Here is a 6,529-nt window from a genome sequence, read left to right on the forward strand (position 1 = left end):
AAAACTTTAACATAATCAGATTACAGAGCAAGGAATGTTCATTTGATTTTTTTTTAATGCAGCTATATTTTGTAAAATAAAAGAAATTTGCCACAAGAGCAGTTTTCAGCTTTATTGGATTGTGTAAGCTTGTTTGGCAAATATGGTCCTCATAAATTACTTGCCAATGCTCATTTTTTAATAAACAGTAATTGAGGGCTGTACAGGCTTATTTACTAGTTTTGTGAATTCTAGCATGCTATGGTAAATGTACCACAGGCATTAATATGTAGTACTTCCTCTCACTGTGAGAGTCTTTAGAAACTGATCACAATCTGGCCCATTATTTTGAAACTTTCATCTATTGTACAAATGGTGCCAGTGTATTAAATAAATAGAGGAGGGGGGAAAAACCCTCAAATTGTTATGTTTCAGAGTAGCAGCCATGTTAGTCTGGATCCTCAAAAAGAAAAGGAGGACTTGTGGCACCTTGGAGACTAACAAATTTATTTGAGCATTAATTTTCATGAGCCACAGCTCACTTCATCAGATGCATTCAGTGGAAAATACAGTGGGGAGATTTATATACACAGAGAACATGAAACAATGGATGTTACCATACACACTGTAACAAGAGTGATCAGGTAAGGTGAGCTATTACCAGCAGGAGAGCTGGGGGGAAAAAGCCTTAAGAATGTCTGAGGAACAGCGGGCGGGCGGGGGGGAGAATAAACATAGGGAAATAGTTTTACTTTGTGTAATGACCCATCCACTCCCAGTCTTTATTCAAGCCTAAGTTAATTGTATCCAATTTGCAAATTAATTCCAATTCAGCAGTCTCTCATTGGAGTCTGTTTTTGAAGTTTTTTTGTTGAAGAATTGCCACTTTTAGGTCTGTAATCGAGTGACCAAAGAGACTGAAGTGTCTGACTGGTTTTTGAATGTTTTAACTATTGACGTCTGATTTGTGTCCATTTATTCTTTTACGTAGAGACTGTCCAGTTTGACCAATGTACATGGCAGAAGGGCACTGCTGGCACATGATGGCATATATCACATTGGTGGATGTGCAGGTGAACGAGCCTCTGATAGTGTGGCTGATGTGATCAGGCCCTATGATGGTGTCCCCTGAATAGATATGTGGACAGAGTTGGCAACGGGCTTTGTTGCAAGGATATGTTCCTGGGTTAGTGGTTCTGTTGTGTGGTTGCTGGTGAGCATTTGCTTCAGGTTGGGGGGCTGTCTGTAAGCAAGGACTGGCCTGTCTCCCAAGATCTGTGAGAGTGATGGGTCATCCTTCAGGATAGGTTGTAGATCCTTGATGATGCGCTGGAGAGGTTTTAATTGGGGGCTGAAAGTGATGGCTAGTGAGGTTCTGTTATTTTCTTTGTTGGGCCTGTCCTGTAGTAGGTAACTTCTGGGTACTCTTCTGGCTCTGTCAATCTGTTTCTTCACTTCAGCAGGTGGGTATTGTAGGTTCTTGTCAACTGCTGGAAATGGCCCACGTTGATTATCACTACAAAAGTTTCCCCCCCACCTCCTGCTGGTAATAGCTCACTTTACCTGATCATTCTCGTTACAGTGTGTATGGTAAAACCCATTGTTTCCTGTTCTCTGTGTATATAAATCTCCCCACTGTATTTTCCACTGAATGCATCCAGTGAAGTGAGCTGTAGCTCACGAAAGCTTATGCTCAAATAAATTTGTTAGTCTCTAAGGTGCCACAAGTCCTCCTTTTCAAATTATGTGCAGATGAAAATTTTGCTTTTGTGCTTAAGACCACCATTTGACCATTCATGGACAGACAACCTTTACACAGTGCTTTGTCGTCCACTGTAGTGCCACCCTATATAAAAAGGACAAACTTTGACTGGTGCCATACCTGCCAACAGCAAATTACTTCATCTGTCCACAGCCCAGAGTTCTCTGGAGGCAAAGCAATGTAGCCAGTGGGACAAGCTGGTCTCAACAGCTTTATAAGCCATACTCTGCCTGTAGAGACTACTGCTATGCTGCCACCCACTGGTTTAATGCATGGGAGACATGATTGGATCTATAAGGTGCTGGCCAGCTTTAGAATGAAAGGGGGAGTGTACTCAGGGATAGGGCCCTCTTCCCCATGGCTGTGCTACTGTCCATTGGCCAGCCAGATATATATGAGCTGATTGGCTCTTGCTTCTCACAATTATTACTTTAAATTTCCTGGGGCTTCTCAAGCCTCTGGCCCCACTTTATTGGAACTCACCTTTCTTCCCCTATTTATATATTATGATTACCATTTTTTTAGGTGGTTGTGCGTCTGCCTGATCACCTGCTCATTGTGTCAGGAAAGAATTTTTCCTATCAGGCCAAATTGGCTGATGCCTGATAGGTTTTCTTCCCCTTTACCCATTGCATCATGGAGACACAGTTAGGTTAAATAGGAATAGGAGTTAGAAATTTAATATTAGAAACTGTATGAATGTTTACTTGGTCTCAACTTGCAGCCAGTGTCCTGTGCGGATCAAAAGGTGGGAAAATGGGAGAGCTGAAGTCTTTGCAGACCAAGGTCCCTCACTGGTATCTTTTGTCTCCTTCATGCGGGGGTGGGGAGAGTGTGTGTGTGAGAGATTTCCACAGAGCAAGCTTAAGTTTAAGTTAGTTGTGGCTTGCGGCTTAAACTTTATCCCTGTGTCTGTCCTTGTTCATTTGCATGTCTTGAACAAGGAGCCTCTGCTACACTAGTTTCAGGCTAAAGGTCTCCCTAGTTTAATGCCTGTGGTTATCCCCCTTGTTTTGGGTATACAGTCTATTTGTGTAACTCTCCACTGGATGCTCGATCCAATGACAGTAACATATGGCTTTCATCAGCCAAATGTATGAGAACTTGCTCAGCATCTTTGTCAGCCCTTCTCTCTATAGACACCACCCAGACCTAAGTGAATCTTTTACTGGCTTCTCTTTAAATACTCCACTCAGTGCTTGAACGAAGCCTACAGGAGCTAAACTTTCTGTGTTCAGCCATAGTGCTTACCATACATTCAAATATGCCTTTAAATCTGTATTTCAATAAGCCACAGAGATTGAAAAGATGGCCTTATGTGACCTGGAGGACAGCAGCTTTGCATCAAGCAATTTTTATTCCCCATACAAGCTTCTTTGCTCTTTTTCTTCATCCAGTAAGGGACCAGATTTTCCAGGATCAAAAGCAACATGGTAAATGTGTACAGGGTTGTGAAGGATGAGAGATTACTTTTTTAACTGATTTCCTAAGGATGTCTTTAGGAGCTGTAAGCAGTGTCAGGATGAACTCCACCCTGACATCTGGTGGTGAGGTGTGGCAAGTTGTGGAAAAGAACTTCAGGGGCCGATGTCATTTGCATAGGCACACCCACCACGCCTAGAATGAGACCATAGCTGCTCAAATGGTCACTTTGGCTGCTGTGGGATCCCCAGCGTCTCTGTTATTGGGGCAGGAAGAATAAATTGTTATTACCCTGATTATGGGAACTGTGCTTGGAACTGTACGTGGCCTTTTGTTATGATGGAGGGATTCACCATCAACTAAGTAGCACTCGCTAGGCAAGGGTCATGGGTTCCAAAACTGTGTGAATAGAGAGAGGCTGGGGACAAGTATTAATACTTGGTGGCATGGGCCCCTTGGTGAGGGCCTTACATGCTAATTGCACTTCCTCCTCTCTCCACTGTGGAATATCAGAGCTAATTTTGATTTCATTAGAAGTCTAGTTATAGGCTGCTGAGCTCACTTTGGGCTGACAGTGCACCAGCACTGGGGCTCCCCTACTACAAGCTGAATTCACCTAAGAGCTGAAATCACTGAGTGTTGTGTTAAATAGTGGGGGAGCCTGAAGATATATTGTGGAGCAGTTTGCGGGACGGCTGGTGAAGCAGTTCGACGCGGAGCAGTGTGTGGATGGCAGGAGCTGCTTGTGGGTCGTGGAGCTGAGCGAAGGAGTTCGTGGGGCAGCTGGCGGAGCGGAGCGCAGCGGAGCGAAGGAGTTCGTGGGGCAGCTGGCGGAGCGGAGCGAAGGAGTTCGTGGGGCAGCTGGCGGAGCGGAGCGCAGCGGAGCGAAGGAGTTTGTGGGGCGGCTGGCGGAGCGGAGCGCCGCTATGGAGCTATGGGGCGGTCAGCTTCAGATCATGTAAGGTGCCTCTTACCCCCGTCCCATTTCCACCCCGGTTGGGAGGTAAAGCTCCGCAGATAAACTTTCGAACTCTGGGGCTGCCCTGACCAGGGACAGAGACTTTTGGGGCATTGGACTTTTGGGACTTTGGGTGATTTGGGGTTGCTGGACTCAAGAACCAAAGGGAAAAGGGCATGCCCCAATTTGCCTGGGGTGGGTTTTTTTTGCTCATGGGTTGTGTTATGAATCCTGTTGGTGGTGTTTCCCCAACATAATGCCACATTGTTTCTCTCTGTTATTAAAAGGCTTTTGCTACACTCAGGCTATGTGCTTGCGAGAGGGGAAGTATTGCCTCTTGGAGGCGCCCAGCGGGGGTGGTATATATTTGTCCCAGGTCACTGGGTGGGGGCTCGAGCCGGTTTGCATTGTGTTATTGGAATGGATCCCCTAGATATTGAACCCGGCCCTTGTTGCTGCCAACTCTGACGGGCAGAAGGGTTACATTTTTGGGGGATCTGCCCGTCAGAGTTGGCAGCAACAAGGGCCGGGTTCAATATCTAGGGGATCCATTCCAATAACACAATGCAAACCGGCTCGAGCCCCCACCCAGTGACCTGGGACAAATATATACCACCCCCGCTGGGCGCCTCCAAGAGGCAATACTTCCCCTCTCGCAAGCACATAGCCTGAGTGTAGCAAAAGCCTTTTAATAACAGAGAGAAACAATGTGGCATTATGTTGGGGAAACACCACCAACAGGATTCATAACACAACCCATGAGCAAAAAAAACCCACCCCAGGCAAATTGGGGCATGCCCTTTTCCCTTTGGTTCTTGAGTCCAGCAACCCCAAATCACCCAAAGTCCCAAAAGTCCAATGCCCCAAAAGTCTCTGTCCCTGGTCAGGGCAGCCCCAGAGTTCGAAAGTTTATCTGCGGAGCTTTACCTCCCAACCGGGGTGGAAATGGGACGGGGGTAAGAGGCACCTTACATGATCTGAAGCTGACCGCCCCATAGCTCCATAGCGGCGCTCCGCTCCGCCAGCCGCCCCACAAACTCCTTCGCTCCGCTGCGCTCCGCTCCGCCAGCCGCCCCACGAACTCCTTCGCTCCGCTGCGCTCCGCTCCGCCAGCCGCCCCACGAACTCCTTCGCTCAGCTCCACGACCCACAAGCAGCTCCTGCCATCCACACACTGCTCCGCGTCGAACTGCTCCACAATATATCTTCAGGCTCCCCCACTATTTAACACAACACTCAGTGATTTCAGCTCTTAGGTGAATTCAGCTTGTAGTAGGGGAGCCCCAGTGCTGGTGCACTGTCAGCCCAAAGTGAGCTCAGCAGCCTATAACTAGACTTCTAATGAAATCAAAATTAGCTCTGATATTCCACAGTGGAGAGAGGAGGAAGTGCAATTAGCATGTAAGACCCTCACCAAGGGGCCCATGCCACCAAGTATTAATACTTGTCCCCAGCCTCTCTCTATTCACACAGTTTTGGAACCCATGACCCTTGCCTAGCGAGTGCTACTTAGTTGATGGTGAATCCCTCCATCATAACAAAAGGCCACGTACAGTTCCAAGCACAGTTCCCATAATCAGGGTAATAACAATTTATTCTTCCTGCCCCAATAACAGAGACGCTGGGGATCCCACAGCAGCCAAAGTGACCATTTGAGCAGCTATGGTCTCATTCTAGGCGTGGTGGGTGTGCCTATGCAAATGACATCGGCCCCTGAAGTTCTTTTCCACAACTTGCCACACCTCACCACCAGATGTCAGGGTGGAGCTCATCCTGACACTGCTTACATCGCCATTACCTAACAATTTATTTCCCCTCCACCCCCAGATAACAATAACTTCTTCCAAGCAGTCTAATAATTACCCTGTTCACAAATCTACTAACTCTATTAGGCTCAGAATGCCTGTTTAAAAATACAGTTCCTTATTCATATATTTAAATAAAAGTTAGCTTGCTACCACAGGATTTTTCTGTTGGGATCATGTCTGTTAATTGCTGTGAAGTGCATAACAGGCATTCAGCTATTCCCAATATTTACATATACTTTGGCATTACTCTAGTGCAAAGATTAGAAAAGATAGGAAAATCAGGGGAGTGCTTCTGCAGAAAATTTTGATTTTGTCAATAGATTGAAAATGTCAAGGCCAGCAACTTTCCTCAAATAGTTTTGCTTGGTCAAAAACCCTATTTTCAGTTGAAAAAAGTTGCTGTGGAAATTTTTTGACAAACCTTAGCAAAGATGGCAAGAAGCATTAGAGGTGCAAACAAAGCACCAAAGCATGACTAAAGTGATAAAAGAGCAAGTGGTTGACAATTTATTTTTAAACGTTATACAATATAGTATATTCCAATATGTGATCTACTCAGTAACACAAATGCATTAACAGGAAATCAGTTTGTGGCATTAA

This window comes from Eretmochelys imbricata, chromosome 6, assembly GCF_965152235.1.
Source record: "Eretmochelys imbricata isolate rEreImb1 chromosome 6, rEreImb1.hap1, whole genome shotgun sequence".
Classification (NCBI taxonomy): Eukaryota; Metazoa; Chordata; order Testudines; family Cheloniidae; genus Eretmochelys; species Eretmochelys imbricata.